At 39.7% G+C, this 16,372-nt stretch overlaps 1 protein-coding gene across 3 annotated transcripts in view; it reads right to left on the bottom strand.

The window, feature by feature from the left end:
* Positions 1-16,372, bottom strand: part of APBA2 (amyloid beta precursor protein binding family A member 2) — a 302,541-nt gene that overhangs the window by 244,760 nt on the left and 41,409 nt on the right. For all 3 annotated transcript variants that reach the window (XM_069956545.1, XM_069956547.1, XM_069956548.1), the window contains exon 2: positions 4,709-4,796. The gene's annotated coding sequence lies outside the window, so the exon portion shown is untranslated. The remainder of the gene's footprint in view (positions 1-4,708; positions 4,797-16,372) is intronic.

The following is a 16,372-nucleotide window of genomic DNA, read 5'->3' as shown; positions in this document are numbered from 1 at the left end:
CATCCAGATGTGACGGAGGCCAGAAGTCAGAACACACTTTATTCTTCAGGCATAAAGACGCCTTTTGTCTCTCCCAACAGGTTTGATGCTATGCTAGAAGCTCTGATAAGATTATTCTGCACATGCAGTTTTGAGCCTCATTGTGTTTTGCAGGGATTGGGAAACAACAATGCTACTATGTCTTTTGCCAAGGCTGTGGTGAATGTATTGTAATCATGACAATGTACAGTGTGGGTAATTTCCAAAACAAAAGGCAAGCTAGTCAATAGATATTATGTTTATATTGTCTCAAACTACAATATCCTGATTTATGGGTCTGTGTTCTCTGTCATCTGGCAGGGGCAGCTGCAGTATTAGCGCATAACATTTGTGTCTGAATGAGTACATGCATTTGGTGAGCCCAACCAGGTACATGGTATGTAGCAATAGTTATTGCAGTATGTTTTAGTGACAAAAAGCATTAAAAGGTCACGTTCACATGGCAATATTTAAATCAGTTTGCAGAATGAAATTAGAAGTGGGTCGATGCAAAGAAGAAATAAACAGTCTTTCCATTATATTTATCTCCATGTAGGTTCCACTTCTAGTTATAGCTTCCGAATACTAATACAAAATACTGATCCAAATCCTGCCACGTGAAAAATAGCCTTAGGTTCACTTTATCCATGTGCTCATCTACAGGATATATGAATCGCTTCTTGGTTTACAAAGTATCCAAAATGTTGATGATCCAACACTTCTTCAGTAAAAATATATTTTTATTTTGAATCCAGTTAAACCATGTTATAAAGTAAAAGCATTGCTGTTAAATCGTCACAGACATGTTAAAAGTTAGGGTACAAACACACTGGGCTTATTTGCAGCGGATTTCTCGCTGGGAATTCGCAGCGAGACCCACTGCTGATCCCTGTTTTTTACAATCTATGGGCAGACAAACTCGCAGCAGGATGGACATCCCGCTGCGAGTTTGTCAGCAGCCCGCCCCATTAACCCCCTGCCGCCGGAGTATACATCACCTTCTCCGCTGCAGCGCACTGACTGGCCTACCGGGACCTGCCGGGAACCCCCGAAGCAAGCAGGAATGGGGAGAAGGTGATGTACATGCTCCGGCGGCGGGGGGTTAACGGGGTGGCTGCTGACAAACTCACAGCGGGATGTCCATCCTGCTGCGAGTTTGTCTGCCCATAGAGTGTACAGGGAAGGGATCCGCAGTGGGACTCGCTGGGAATTTGCAGCGAGAAATCCGCTGCGGATAAGCCCAGTGTGTTTGTACCCTAAAAGTGAATTTGTCAGTTGTAATTCATGTTCCAAACTGCTGTTAGATAGCTGGTAGGTGAAGGGAGAAACACAATACCTTTCATATATCCATATGTGCTTCCAGGATGTATAGATACGGACAATTGTAGACATGATATACAATCCTGAAAAACTACTGAAACTACTAAGGTACAATTATGACTGTAAAGAAAAAGAAAGAGAAAGAACCTCGAGGTATATAGCGTACTGTGTATAGTTAATATATATATATATATATATATATATAAAGAATAATATCAATAATAATGTGGGAATTTATTTTTAAACGCATAAGGGTAGGCAGTTATGCTTTAAAAAAAAGAAAAAATACAATACATACACTCATTAAAATATATTTGTTATATTTGTTAAAATTCCTAAAAAGAGTCCATAGGAATAAAACAGGTAATGTCCAATTCAGATCTGAAACATGTGAGACATCTATCGCCTCATGATAGTGAGCGCTCGTAGTTGCTGGCTTACCGGTCCGGTGTGGGGTAGTGCATGCAATGTTTTACCTAGGTAGAACCGTAGCTCCGAAAAAAGAAGTCACTTGGCCTAGGGCTTCAGTCGGAGGCTGCTTATGCTCTAGCGAGCTGTGTTCTGATGTGCCGTGGCCACAGCGTACAGGATCAGCAATGTAGGTGAACCGGAAGTCCAACAGGTAACCTGCGATGGATAGTAGTAGTTAGAGCTCTATGGATGGAGGGTGTCGTAGTCCTTACGATACTCCTCGAGTGTTAGACGCGTTTTGGAAAATCCTCTTTACTTCCTCAGTAACAAAGTGGTTAATTGTTTGTGAAACTTCGTATTTTATACAAAATATCAACGGAGACGTTTAGTTCCAGAGTCAGTAGAAAAACAGGCCTGGAGCATAGGATTTGTATGTGAGGCTTCTCATATCCTACGGACTCGAGTCTAAGTGATTTAATTGCACAGTATCCTAAAATTGGACAAACCAATGTTATAAATACGTTGTAGTTATATGTTCAACAAATTAAAAAAATAATAGAATTGTAGACAGCAATTAAGCTTACATAGATCACATAAAAACGCATATAAAACGCAGTAATGTGAATTCATGTCTATAATATAAAAATCATATCTAAAATAAAATATAGAATAAACTATAAGATATAATATAGAAATTCAACTAAAACAAAAGCGAAGAGGATTGCAAACCATCATGTTGTTGATAAACAGCCACAGAAAATAAATCAAAGGAAATTAATAACAGATCGAGTCGCTTGGTACACTGATTGTGCATGTAAGTATATGGTCCGAAGATAGCACAGAACTGCACATAAAACGCATATGAACCGCATATAAAACACAAACAAATGAATAATATCTAAAATTAAATAGACTATGTTGTGTGAAAATCCAAGGCATCATAGTGCTGATATACGATCCATCAGAAAACCACACAAAAACAAAACCCATAAAACGTATATAAAACGCAATAATATGAATTCATGTCTATAATGTGAAAAACTGTCTATAATATAAGAATAAAATTGCAAGCCAAAAGAAATTAACAACGCATCAAATCACCTGGATACACTAATTATCCAGTACCAAACATGTCACATCTACCAGCAACGCACATATTCTCTCTATTAAGGAATTATTAACCTGCAATAGCAAATCGGTGATCTACATGTTAACCTGTCCATGCAATCTCCAATATGTGGGCAGAACATGTAGATCGTATTCAGAGCTTGCAGAGCATGCAGAGCATATTCGGAATATTAGAGCTGGCTTTGATAACCATTCAGTGTCATCACATTTCAAAAAGTACCACAACCAAGATCCTTCGGGACTTATATTCTCTGTGTTATTTTCTGTCAGGGAGGGAATCATATCACTAAAATGTCGCAACAGGAATCAAAAACTATATATGAATTTCAAACCTTGGCCTCAGATGGTCTAAACTTAGATTTAGAAATTTTTGGTTTTCTCAAATTTTTTGTGTGGTTCGCCGATGGATCGTATGTCTGGCTGTATATCAGCACTACGATGCCTTTGGATTTCCACAAAACATTCTTTATTGATCTTTAGACATTTATTCACATGTTCATGTTTCATATGGGTTCTTTATATTGTAGTCCACTTGCGGACCATACACTTACATGTACGATTATTAGTGTATCCAGGTGACTTGATGCGTTGTTAATTTCTTTTGGCTTGCAATTTTATTCTTATATTATAGACACTTTTTCACATTATAGACATAAATTCATATTATTGCGTTTTATATATGTTTTATGGGTTTTGTTTTTGTGTGGTTCTCTGATGGATCGTATATCAGCACTATGATGCCTTGGATTTCCACACAACATAATCTATTGACTTTTAGATATTTATCCATTTGTTTGTGTTTTATATGCGGTTCATATGCGTTTTATATGCAGTTCTGTACTATTTACGGACCATATACTTACATGCATGTGATTTATCTAAGCTTAATTGCTGTCTACAAATTCTATTATTTTTTTAATTTGTTGAACATATAACTACAAAGTATTTATAACATTGCTTCGTCCAATTTCAGGATACTGTGCAATTAAATCACTTAGACTCCAGTCCATATGATATTAGAAACCTCAGATACAAATCCTATGCTCCAGGCCTGTTTTTCTACTGACTCCGGAACTAAACGTCTCCGTTGATATTTTGTATAAAATACTATGTTTCACATACAATTAACCACTTCGTTACTGAGGAAGTAAAGAGGATTTTTCGAAACGCGTCTAACACTCGAGGAGTATCGTAAGGACTACGACACCCTCCATCCATAGAGCTCTAACTACTACTATCCATCACACGTTACCTGTTGGACTTCCAGTTCACCTACATCGCTGATCCTGTACGCTGTGGCCACGGCACATCAGAACACAGCTCGCTAGAGCATGAGCAGCCTCCGACTGAAGCCCTAGGCCAAGTGACTTCTTTTTTCGAAGCTACGGTTCTACCTAGGTAAAACATTGCATGCACTACCCCACACCGGACCAGTAAGCCAGCAACTACGAGCGCTCACTATCATGAGGCGATAGATCTGAATTGGACATTACCTGTTTTATTCCTATGGACTCTCTTCAGGAATTTTAACAAATATATTTTAATGAGTATGTATTGTATTTTTTCTTTTTTTCTGAAGCATTGCTGCCTACCCTTATGCGTTTAAAAAATAAATTCCCACATTATTATTGATATTATTCTTAATATATTAACTATTCACAGTACGCTATATACCTTGAGGTTCTTTATCTTTCTTTTGAGTATTATTTATTGATGTGCACAGAGACACATTGGTAAGATCACTCAGTAAATAGCCTAGTAAGTGACCTGAGGTGGGACCCAATTCCTGTATTTTATACACAATTATGACTGTGGTAAACATAAAAATTACCTGTGATAGTAAATATGCTCTTGGCTGCTACAGCGATGTGATAAGCGGATTACTGTACATTCTTCCAACACCAGTAGTAATCTGATAACTGCAGAAGAGAAAAAATGTATGGGTAAGTATGACATATCTTCTGATAACAGTATATATCACTCACACCAAAATAATTATTTGCTTTACTGTGTCTATTAGAAGAGATTTTACAGATCAGATTCCCTATATATAGGCAATGAATGTCTGTGTATGTGTGTATGAATGTATTTGTGCGCATGTAAGCTGTTTTATTGCTATTTTGTCCAAATTTTTATATTTATAGATATCTATACAGCATACACTTAACAATACAGTATAAATGTTTCTTTCATGACAGTATAACAAGACAATACTGTTCCAACATGTGACAAGTCGGTTGCGATGAGAACAAAAGCCACAGAAATAACAGATGCTGATTATAATCAAAAGAAGATTATAACTAGCCTATAATCATGGGAAGAAAAAAATAATCTATTCAAAGAAGAAAATTGAGGAATTGCTCACAAAAATGTATTTATAAGATTTAGGAACAGAACCAAAATAATAAAATTGATACTGTAATAATGTTTCTTTAGCATATGTAAAATTGTTTCCACATCAAAATTTAATACAGAATAAAATACAGTATCATCAATTCCCATCTCAATTTAAATTATATATATGCCACCTAAATATATATGTGTATACACACACTCACATATATAGTGATGAGCGAATAGTGAAATATTCGAATATTCGATATTCATACGAATATCTCCCGAATATTTGATCCCATTAAAGTCAATGGAAACAAGTATTTGATTATTGAAAAACATCTATTCGACCAGGTAAAAACGGGAAGCTGGGGGATTTGAACGCTTATCGAATATTTATCGAATATTCGGTGAACTATTCGATAATATTCGACAGATCGAATACCTTACTATTCAATCTATTCACTCATCACCATCACTAACTATATATATATATATATATATATATATATATATATATATATATATATATATAACCGTTCAAAAGTTTGGGGTCACCCAAACAATTTTGTGTTTTCCATGAAAAGTCACACTTATTCACCACCATACGTTGTGAAATGAATAGAATGTCAAGACATTGACAAGGTTAGAAATAATTATTTGTATTTGAAATAAAATTGTTTTTACATCACACTTTGCTTTCGTCAAAGAATCCTCCTTTTGCAGAAATTACAGCATTGCACACCTTTGGCATTCTAGCTATTAATCTGTTGAGGTAAGCTGGAGAAACTGCACCCCACGCTTCTAGAAGCAGCTCACACAAGTTGGATTGGTTGGATGGGCACTTCTGGCGTACCATACGGTCAAGCTGCTCCCACAACAGCTCAATGGGGTTCAGATCTGGTGACTGCGCTGGCCACTCCATTACCGATAGAATACCAGCTGCCTGCTTCTGCTGTAATAGTTCTTGCACAATTTGGAGGTGTGTTTAGGGTCCTTGTCCTCTTGTAGGATGAAATTGGCTCCAATCAAGCGCTGTCCACTGGGTATGGCATGGCGTTGCAAAATTGAGTGATAGCCTTCCTTATTCAGAATCCCTTTTACCCTGTACAAATCTCCCTCCTTACCAGCACCAAAGCAACCCCAGACCATCACATTACCTCCACTATGCTTAACAGATGGCGTCAGGCATTCTTCCAGCATCTTTTCATTTATTCTGCATCTCACAAACGTTCTTCTTTGTGATCCAAACACCTCAAACTTGGATTCATCCGTCCACAACACTTTTTTCCAGTCTTCCTCTGTCCAATGTCTGTGTTCTTTTGCCCATCTTAATCTTTTTCTTTTATTGGCCAGTCTCAGATATGGATTTTTCTTTGCCACTCTGCCCTGAAACCCAAAATCCGGCAGCCGCCTCTTCACTGTAGATGTTGACACTGGTGTTTTGCGGGTACTATTTAATGAAGATGCCAGTTGGGGACCTGTGAGGCGTCTGTTTCTCAAACTAGAGGCTCTAATGTGCTTATCTTCTTGCTTAGTTGTGCAACGCGGCCTCCCACTTTCTCCCTTTTTCTACTCTGGTTAGAGCCTGTTTTGCTGTTCTCTGAAGGGAGTAGTACACAAAGTTGTAGGAAATCTTCAATTTCTTAGCAATTTCTCGCATGGAATAGCCTTCATTTCTAAGAACAAGTATAGACTGTCGAGTTTCAGATGAAAGTTCTCTTTTTTTGGCTATTTTGAGCGTTCAATTGACCCCACAAATGTGATGCTCCAGAAACTCAATCTGCTCAAAGGAAGGTCAGTTTTGTAGCTTCTGTAACGAGCTAGACTGTTTTCAGGTGTGTGAACATGATTGCACAAGGGTTTTCTAATTATCAATTAGCCTTCTAAGCCAAAGAGCAAACACATTGTACCATTAGAACACTGGAGTGATAGTTGCTGGAAATGGGCCTCTATACACCTATGTAGATATTGCACCAAAAACCAGACATTTGCAGCTAGAATAGTCATTTACCACATTAGCAATGTATAGAGTATATTTGTTTAAAGTTAGGACTAGTTTAAAGTTATCTTCATTGAATAGTACTGTGCTTTTCCTTCAAAAATAAGGACATTTCAATGTGACCCCAAACTTTTGAACAGTAGTGTAAGTGGTAAAATTTGTCTAATATCTGTACAATTTGGGTATGAAAAATGCCCACATTTCTTGAAAAAGTTACAAAATTAGTGATTTTCATTTTTTTCCCATGCGGTCACCGTGCAGGTTTAGTTATGTAATAATTTTATTGCCAGCATCATTACGCACACGGCAATACTAAATATGTGTACTTTTTTTTTTTTTTTTTTTTTGTTACATTTATTATTGCATTGGGGGCTATGGGGATTTTATGTGTTGTGTACTTTATTTATTTCTGCGTATGTTTTATTTACTTTATTCACTGTCCCACCATGGGGACATTATTATCTGATTGCCTGATTACAGCCACATTAATAATGTGCCTGTAAAACAGGCAAAGCTGAACAGGCTCAGCCACCATAGCTATGACACAGGAGGCTTCAGGGAACCCTCCTGGTGCCATAGCAAACATTGGGGCCGTGCGATCGCTTCTGCACGGCCCTGATAGGAATAGAGGGAAGATTCTCCCTATTCCACACTATGGCTGGGTTCACACTATGTATATTTCAGTCAGTATTGTGGTCCTCATATTGCAACCAAAACCAGGAGTGGATTAAAAACACAGAAAGGATCTGTTCACACAATGTTGAAATTGAGTGGATGGCCGCCATATAACAGTAAATAACTGCCATAATTTCAATATAACAGCCGTTGTTTTAAAATAACAGCAAATATCTGCCATTATATGGCGGCCATCCACTCAATTTCAACATTGTTTGAACAGAGCCTTTCTGTGTTTTCAATCCACTCCTGGTTTTGGTTGCAATATGAGGACCACAATACTGACTGAAATATACGTAGTGTGAACCCAGCCTATAGGTGCTGCAATCGGCCTGACTACAGCATTTATAGTTTTATCTGCCCCGTTCCGCACCCGGCGCGGGCTGTGGCAGATACAGCAGGTGTCCGGCTATCACTGACAGCCGGGACGCCCTGCGGGATGGCACGGGCACAACTCCTGTCCCCTTTTCATCCCAGGATGTAACTGTATGTCCTTGAGCGGCAATACACCGCAAAAAAGGACATAAGTTAAATCCTTGGTCCTAAAGGGGATAAAACATTTGCCAACATAGACAGTGCAAATTTAGGCCATGTTTACCCCTTCACGTCAGTAATCTGTATATACGTTCCTACTGCACATACCCTATGCAGTAGGAAAATTATATATATATATATATATATATATTCCTGACTGTGAGGGGGTTTGATCTGTGCAGGACCGCTGAAGTGAGAGCGGTCCCGCACACATCAGTGTCCCGGTAGCTGAGGATAATGAGAGGCAGCTTTGATCTTGCAGCTGCCTCAGATTAACCCATTAATCGCCACAATGCACAGCAATCGTGGTGTTTTAGGTACTCAGTGACAGAACAACCTCCGTGCTGTTGGATAGGGAATCTATGTATAGAGTCTGCTCTAAGGCAGGCTGTATGCATAGATCGCCGATAACACTGATCTATGCTATGCAATCTATGCAGTATATGCAATCTATTGATTGCATGTTTGAGGCTGGGTTCACACGACGTATATTTCAGGCAGTATTTGGTCCTCTTGTCAGGTCCTCATAGCAACCAAAACCAGGAGTGGATTGAAAACACAGAAAGGATCTGTTCACACAATGTTGAAACTGAGTGGATGGCCGTCATATAATGGTAAATAACTTCAATTATTTCTATACAACAGCCGTTGTTTTAAAATAACAGCAAATATTTGCCATTAAATGACGGCAATCCACTCAATAACAACATTATGTGAACAGAGCCTTTCTGTGTTTTTAATCCACTCCTGGTTTTGGTTGCTATGAGGACCTGACATGAGGACCAAATACAGCCTCAAATCAGATATTTTTAGGGACCTGTTCAGGTTAAGGCTGGGTTCACACTATGTATATTTGAGGCTGTATTTGGTCCTCATGTCAGGTCCTCATAGCAACCAAAACCAGGAGTGGATTGAAAACACAGAAAGGATCTGTTCACACAATGTTGAAATTGAGTGGATGGCCGCCATATAACAGTAAATAACGGCCATTATTTCAATACCACAGCCGTTGTTTTAAAATAACAGCAAATATTTGCCATTAAATGATGGCCATCCACTCAATTACAACATTATGTGAACAGAGCCTTTCTGTGTTTTCAATCCACTCCTGGTTTTGGTTGCTATACAGCCTCACAAATACAGCCTCAAATATACATAGTGTGAACCCAGCCTAATTAAACTGTAAAATAAGAAAAAAAAAAAAATACACTTTTTTACACTAAGTATAAAAACCCTTTATACCCCCGGCAATAAAAGTTTAATATACCTCCTTGAATTATATAAGAAAAAAATAATAAAAAGCGATCAAAACTTTTCTTTTACACCATTATGATATAATTAAAAACTAGAGATCATGGCACAAAAAATGATACCCCAACAAGCCCTGTAGGTGGAAAAATAAAAGCGCCATGGCTCTTAGAAGGCGGGGAGGAGCATTGCATTAATTTGACCCGGACTTCCAGGCATCATAGGGCTCTGTCTTGAAGGGGTTAAACATTGGGGGAAATCTATCAAGGGCTGTGTGCCTTATTTTCCGTGAATAATTGGATTTTTTGCCCATTTTTAGTCTAAGCTCTATTTATGCAAAAGTACTGCGGTACTTGAATGTGGCTTGTTGAAAGGTGGTTTCCTTGACTGGAGACCCCCCTTGCCTTGGTTGTTCCTTCATGGAGGAAGGTCTGGCTAGCTCAATGATGTTGAGAAACATGTAAAGGTGTCTCTAAAGTATCTTTGCATATTTGATTTTCCAGGGGGCAATGTGGGAAAAGCAGTGTTTTGGTTATACTCCCTGAGGTCAACCCTCATTCTCTTGTACGATCCATTTAACCCCTTAACGACAAAGGGCGTATAGGTACGCCCTATTGCCGGTAAGGGCGTTCAGAGCGGGGCCGCACGGCGACCCCGCTCTGAACCGCGGCGGTGCCGGGTGCCGCTTGTAGCCCGGGACCGCAGGTATTAGCAGGCACGGTCCGATCGCCGTGCCCGCTAATACAGTAATCAGATGCAGCTGTCAAACATGACAGCTGCATCCGATTACCGGATCCAGCGTCTCCCTGGTGTCTAGTGGTGGAGATCATCCCGGAGGAGCGATCTCCGTTTCTGAAGCCGGCCGGGGACCTCTCCAAGATGGCGTGTCCCCGGCTCGGCACTCGTTTACTTCCGGCTGCAGCAGCCGAAAGCAAACGAGTGCCTATCTCATGGATCTCTGCAGCATATCTATGCTGCAGAGATCTCAATGAGAGATCAAAGTGTATATACTAGAAGTCCCCCAGGGGGGCTTCTAGTATATGTGTAAAAAAAAAATATATAGTGTTGTTGTCAATAAAAAGCCCCCTCCCCTAATAAAAGTCTGAATCACCCCCCTTTTCTCAGGTTATAAATAAAAGTAAACAAATAAATAAACAAACATGTTTGCTATCGCCGCGTGCGTAATCGCCCGAACTATTAATTAATCACATTCCTGATCTCGTACGGTGAACGGCGTAAGCGCCAAAAAATCTCAAAGTGCAAAATTGCGCATTTTTGGTCGCATCAAATCCAGAAAAATTGTAATAAAAAGTCGTAAAAAGTCGATCAAAAATTCGTATATGCGCAATCAAGGTACCGATAGAAAGAGCACATTATGGCGCAAAGAATGACACCTGACACAGCCCCATAGACCAAAGGATAAAAGCGCTATAAGCCTGGGAATGGAGCGATTTTAAGTGACGTATATTTGTTGACAATGGTTTAAATTTTTTACAGGCCATCAGATACAATATAAGTTATACATGTTACATATCGTTTTAATCATAACGACTTGGGGAACGTGCATAACAAGTCAATTTTACCCCAGGGCGAATGGCGTAAAAACACATTTCCCCCAAATAAACAAAATGCGTTTTTTTTTTTTCAATTTCACCACACTTTGAATTTTTTTCTGGTTTCGCAGTGTACTTTATGCAAAAATTCAGCCTGTCATTGCAAAGTACAATTAGTGATGCAAAAAATAAGGGCTCATGTGGGTTTCTATGTGGAAAAATGCAAGTGCTATGGCCTTTGATGCACAAGGAGGAAAAAAAGAAAACGCAAAAAATCGAAATTGGCTCTGTCCTTAAGGGGTTAAAGCGACACTGTACCCACAATCTGACCCCCCCAAACCGCTTGTACCTTCGGATAGCTGCTTTTAATCCAAGATTTGTCCTGGGGTCCGTTCGGCAGGTGATGCAGTTATTGTCCTAAAAAAACAAGTTTTAAATTTGCAGGGGCCGGGGCTTAGAATGTCTATGCATTAGGCTAGCAAAACCTCTCCGTCCCTACTCGCCGCCCTCCTCATCATTAGGAATGCTCTAGGCAGATTGTCTCCTATTCCTCAGCTGTGAGCTGTGTGAATACTGAACATGGGCTGGATCATTAAGGCACCTGTGCAATGTTCAGACAGGAGAAAATGTTGAAAGCGACCATTATTCAACCAAAACTTAAATAATGTACCAGACGGCCCCATGTATGTGCAGACGGCCCCCACCTGCTATGAAGCGCACTCTGCTGTGGAGCGTGCTTGATAACCCGATGCCGCCTATAAATCACAAGTATAAATTTAGGGCAAATAATGTTTTGCAATGTTAGGCCACGTTCTCAATCTGCAAACTGCAATCTGTAACAACGGACGCTATTTATTGAAAGGGCGAATTCACATACACTCCGGCAGGGATTCCAATGGGTCTGCAAGAAAACTGACATGTCAACTTTGTGCAGCCGCTTTTCATTGAATAGCAGCAGCACAAAATTGACTGTGCTGACAATGTAAAGTACGGCTTTACATTGTCTGCTATGGTAAATTGGGATGCGGGCACATCCGAATGTGCCCGTATCCAAATTCAAAAGAAGTGATGTTCACTCGGATGGTACTGCAGTACCGGCCGGGGTGAATTTGAGACAGCAGCCTACTATGCATTTCAATTTGATTTTATATGCTAGAGCTTCATTCACACTACAGTCATTTTCAATCTATGTTGCAGTCACGGGCAGAGTGAATATAATTAGTTTTTATGTGAAGGTAAGGTGCTGTCTATCTATGTAGAAGGTGAAATGACAAGCAATTAATCTACTACAAGAAACTGACACTTTAGGCTGGGTTCACACTACGTATATTTCAGTCAGTATTGTGGTCCTCATATTGCAACCAAAACCAGGAGTGGATTGAATACACAGAAAGGCTCTGTTCACACAATGTTTGAAATTGAGTGGATGGCCGCCATTTAATGGCAAATATTTGCTGTTATTTTAGAACAACGGCTGTTATATTGAAATAATGGCAGTTATTTACTGTTATATGGCGGCCATCCACTCAATTTCACCATTGTGTGAACAGATCCTTTCTGTGTTTTTAATCCACTCCTGGTTTTGGTTGCAATATGAGGACCACAATACTGACTGAAATATACGTAGTGTGAACCCAGCCTAATAGTACATTTCAGATACAGTATTTTGTCCTTACATGTACTCCACAGAGGTACTGTACGTCCAGACTTATTTTCTGATTATTTTCATATGAATGCAGAAAAGAATATTGTATTTGTATATGTGGTTACCTATGCACAAACTCATTTTTAAAGGGGTCATCCCAGGAAATTGAAAAAATACGGCCCTGGAGTAATACACACCATTATTATTACACTACTAATGCAAAAACAGCCACTCTCCAATGTCATTTCACAGTTTTTAGCTTATTTCTTAATCTCTCTGCAGCTCTGGTCCCACTCTGTGGGTGGACACCAGTGTGATCAGATGACTAGAAAGCAGCTGTATTTCCAATGAGTGCACTGCAGTCTGGCCCTTGTTTACTTACTTGTCACCACAACTCACTTCTCCAGTCTCCCTCCACTGAGCTGTATACAAGGTAGTGCCTTACACACAGCTGCAGACATCTCGCTTCCAAATAGTGCTGTGGAATCTCATTTCCCTGAAATTCTTTTTTAACTGTCCCCACTATTATATGCTTCCTATTTATGCTTCATATACTTCTTTCATGTACTTCTATAAGACTGTATATGTAAACAGAGAGAAAAAGAGTACTACAAATAGATCCATTCTATCTATATAAGAGAGATATAGTTTTCAATAAATTTCTCTCTTTACATATACAGGCTTATAGAAGTGTATAAAGTAAGTATATGATATACAAATGTGTGGTATCCCACCACGGGTGTTGCTTATTGTTACACCCTTCGCTAAAGTCTGTACTAAACTGGTAATGAAGCAGTACCTAAGTTTTACCACAAAATGTCACTATTATGCATAACTGTACTTATGTTTTGCACAGCTGCAGGTAACCAAAGGGTTATTGTTTATTGTTATTTGTACACCAATGAGGACCTTCTCTTCTCTACCTATCTCTGAGCGCCTTTCTTCTATGCTTTTCTTCTCCACCACTCACAGGGGATGTTACACCACCTGTAGGAGGTTGTTACAAGGGAAGAGGAAGCATACACTCACTTTAGGGTAGTTCTAGTTTGGTCGTTGAGCAGAGAGGACACAAAAAAAGTTGGTCCAGCTGTGGTCCAGCTGGTCTCTGGCTTTGCCAGGTCCCCTCTCCAGAACTAATCTCAGTCTTAGGTTCCTGTGCAGAACAGATGCACATGGGAGACGCAGATACCAGTTTCTTGAAAGCAGCACTTCTACACACTATGCAGTGTTAAGCTACTTCAAGGAGAGGACAAGTCAGAGATCACCTCAACCCAAGAACAAGTCTAAAAGTGCAGGACAGTATCCTGATAACAAGAGGAACTGACCTGGATAGAGCAAAGTTGCTAGAAGCCTACGTACTCATCTTGCAACATCGGTGTAACCAGGAAATCTTGGCCACTCTGCTCAACTCAGGTAACAAGGTCTGGGGCTTGTGTCACCCTCTAGGTTGTGTCACCCGAAACTGGTGGGCAAAAAGGTGGTATAGCGACAAAGGTCGAAACACAGGCACAAGTAAACGTCTACTTACAAGTCTACAGTATTCTACTTCTGGCAGAGAACACTTCTACCCTGGGTTGGGATTATAACGACACACTCCTCTCTACTACTCTGAACCTGCAGTCTAAACTTCTCTCCACTACTCTGGACTCTCAGCACAAACTCCTCTCAATTACTCACAGCTCCTCTATTCTAAAGGTCCTCAGTACAGTTCCTGTCTTGTCGAGTCTACAGTCTGTTATCAGCTCTAGTTTAAAGTATCTCTATAGTAAAGAAGATCTATTTATGCTAACGGGACTAAGTGGTCATTACTCGAGCACCTACACAGTAGATATCACATCCTTGGGTCATGTCCCCTTTCTGTGGGTGGCAGTACCGATAGTTCGGGTGGGTCGTGACTCCACTCCGGACCACCATGATAAGTGCCCAAGGGACCTTCTCACAGCCCGGCAGGTCACCGACCACAGGGGAAAGGGTATAGGTCACCACTCTAAAATAAAAGCAGGTGTGCCCCCATACCTGTGTGCCCACCTGGCACTGGCATCAAGACAATTTACCATCTGGCTGAGCTATACCTCGACCAACCACCACTGTAGTGGTGTCACACAGTACCATCTGGCAAGTGAACGATCGAGCCTCACAGGAGTGCACCACAAATGTATCCATGTGCCTGGTGAGGAGGCTAATATAGGAACCCAAAAGACAAACTCCTCCACTCCAACCACAGGATTCCGGGCGCAGGTCCAGGTAGCCAGGAATAGATAGTAAATATTAAAATAATTTAGTAAAAGATATGATAAAAGACACAACGCGTTATGAGACCGGTCTACCTGGACCTGCGTCCGGCATCCTGTTGTTGGAGTGGAGGAGTTTGTCTATTGTGCTAATCCCTGAGAGAATTAAACGGGAGTTCATGTGCTTTTTGTGAGAGTTGTGCCTTACATTTGCACAACTCACTAAGGTGAGAGTTCCATATATACCTTTACCCTATTTCATTTGTCTGGATTACGCTATGGAGCTCTGTCTCCGATTCAAAATATAGGAACCTGGTAAACCCAGACATCAGCAGAACAAGGAAAAATAGACGAAGAATCTACAGTACCTCTGACATCAATGTAACATAGCTCATAATCAATTACTATAGATAACATTTTTATTTTCATACACACTATTGAAAAACATCTGTGATGAATGTCTGGTTTGCTGATAGGTACATATTTTCTGTTGCTATTCTCTAATAAGATACAGCTTACAATCTAATAATGTACACTATATCATTTCTGCACACTCAAACAATGAAGCTTTGGTGTCTGAGATACAGTAACATAGAACAGAGTTTTATACTGTACAATAGTGAAGACTTTCTCAAAGTCTACCAATCTCTGTTAACCCAGCAAAGACAAACAAAACCTTCACCAGGCTCTAGAACATCAGCACTGTGTTTGACAAGGTAAATAGGTTAGAAACTATTATCTGCACCACAAATCACACTTATAAGTACATTTCAGCGAGGCATGAATGACAGTTTTCTGAACACTTTTAGGTTGAAAGAAGACATGTCACCTTTATGTTTCTGTGCACGGTGGTTTAAAAGAACTATGTAGAACTACTAAACAAACCTTTAGATTTTTGCATTGAAGAATGAGTCTTTCTGGGGCTATAGAGCGTCTGGGCTAAACAATACAAAATGTTTCCACCACCACAACCTTCTGTAGTCAGGGCTGCTTCTAGGAATTTAACTCTTACGGGGAACCGAAGCCAAGAAGGAAGAAATATATGGATGTAAGAGCCTGAGAAAGCAATTTACCCATCGTTTCCACTAGCATTTTAAAACAAGATTTTAAAATATTTCACAAGATTTTAAAATATTTCATTGTCTATACTGAAAAAAAACTGAGCTGGACTTTTGTTCGGAAGAGCCTGTTCCTCAATTATGTCATTAAACGTGTAGAATCCATTGTATATTTGCTAATTGCAATATAAATACTTTAGAATTTTAACATAACT

Source organism: Dendropsophus ebraccatus, chromosome 1, assembly GCF_027789765.1.
Source record: "Dendropsophus ebraccatus isolate aDenEbr1 chromosome 1, aDenEbr1.pat, whole genome shotgun sequence".
Taxonomy (NCBI): Eukaryota; Metazoa; Chordata; class Amphibia; order Anura; family Hylidae; genus Dendropsophus; species Dendropsophus ebraccatus.
This window is presented reverse-complemented; position numbering and strand designations above follow the sequence as displayed.